Below are 1,622 nucleotides of genomic sequence, written 5' to 3'. Positions count from 1 at the left end.
TTCAAAGTCAAATAACAAGTGAAGTCTAGGTGGATTTTTCCTTAGGTATTGTCTCAATCAATCAAATTTTCCCAAAAGTATTTTCCTGAGTTTTCTTTCTGTGCATTCTTAGTCAGTAATTAGTTTAGATAACCAAACCTCTTAATTTTTAGGCTAGATAATACAAAAGGAAGTAAATACTCGTACTCGTAGTTCTTTTGGGTTTGACAATCCGGTCTTGCTAAACTATACTATTGTTCGATAGGTACACTTGCCTTAATCATGATAATAAGTTAGTCTCAAGAACGTTTCATATATAAATCTTTAAAACCTGTTATGAATATCACGCAATCAAGTTTTTGGCGCGTTACCGAGGAACTAGGATATTAAGAACACTCGATTTTTATTACTTTAGCCATTTTACTTTTATTTCAATTTAAATTTTTATTTTCTTTTCTGATTTTTCATTTATTTTCTTCTGACAAGTTTTTCTAGTTTATGACCAGAAGAAACCCGTCAGGACTACTACTTTTTTACGGTGAGATCGACCACACAGTTTGCAGAAACCAGAGAGAAATAAGGTGAAGCCTAAGATACACGGAAGACGAACAAGAGGACGATACTTCAACCACAACCGAGGAGATGGCTGAAAACCAAGAAAATTTGCTACCTCCTGCGATTGTTGTTAATCAGAATCTTGCTTCGCGCACTATGTATGATTATGCTAAACCTTCTTTAACAGGAACTGAATCGAGCATAGTTAGACCTGCTGTAGCCGCTAATACCTTTGAACTGAAACCTAACACAATTCAAATGATACAACAGTTTGTTCAGTTTGATGGTTTGCAGGACGAAGATCCCAACGCTCACTTGGCAAACTTTTTGGAACTATGTGATACATTTAAAATTAATAGCATTTCTGATGACACCATTCGCCTTCGGTTTTTTCCCTTTTCGTTAAGGAATAAGGCTAAACAATGGTTGAACCCGTTACCACGAGGGTCAATCACTACTTGGGAACAAATGACCGAAAAGTTTTTATTAAAATATTTTTCGCCGGCTAAAACAGCCAAATTACGTAATGATATCTCTTCTTTTAAACAGATGGATTTAGAAACACTCTACGATGCATGGGAGAGATACAAGGACCTTTTGAGAAGGTGCTCTCACCATGGGTTACCGCTTTGGCTATAGGTTCAAACGTTTCATAATAGCCTGAATCCTTTGACTCGGTAGATGATTGATGCAGCCGCTGGAGGAACTATCAATAATAAGACACGTGAGGTGGATTACAAATTTATTGAAGAGATGTCACTGAATAACTATCAGTGGCAAGTTATGAGAACAAAGCCGATGAAAGTAGCCGGTGTTTTCAATCTTGACACGGTTACTATGCTATATAACCAAGTAGAACTCTTAAATAAAAAGATTGACAGTTTGTGTGGTTCTACCCAGGTACATCCAGTGATGAGGTGCGATTCGAATGGAGGAGGAGCATGTACAGAATATCAACCCTTCAACCCTAGCATCGAGGAGGAACAAGTCCAATAAATAGGTAACAATAACTCTAGACCCCAAAATAACCCGTATAGTAACACTTATAATGCAGGTTAGAGGAACCATCCCAATTTTTCGTGGGGCGG

At 37.4% G+C, this 1,622-nt stretch overlaps 1 non-coding gene across 1 annotated transcript; it reads right to left on the bottom strand.

Moving 5' to 3' along the window:
* Nucleotides 1-1,050: 1,050 nt before the first annotated feature.
* LOC128283241 (small nucleolar RNA R71) lies at nucleotides 1,051-1,157 on the bottom strand. Its single transcript, XR_008273583.1, has one exon. It is a non-coding gene; the product is annotated as a small nucleolar RNA R71 (small nucleolar RNA).
* Between the last annotated feature and the right edge of the window lie 465 nt (nucleotides 1,158-1,622).

Source organism: Gossypium arboreum, chromosome 10 (assembly GCF_025698485.1).
Source record: "Gossypium arboreum isolate Shixiya-1 chromosome 10, ASM2569848v2, whole genome shotgun sequence".
NCBI lineage: Eukaryota > Viridiplantae > Streptophyta > Magnoliopsida > Malvales > Malvaceae > Gossypium > Gossypium arboreum.
This window is presented reverse-complemented; position numbering and strand designations above follow the sequence as displayed.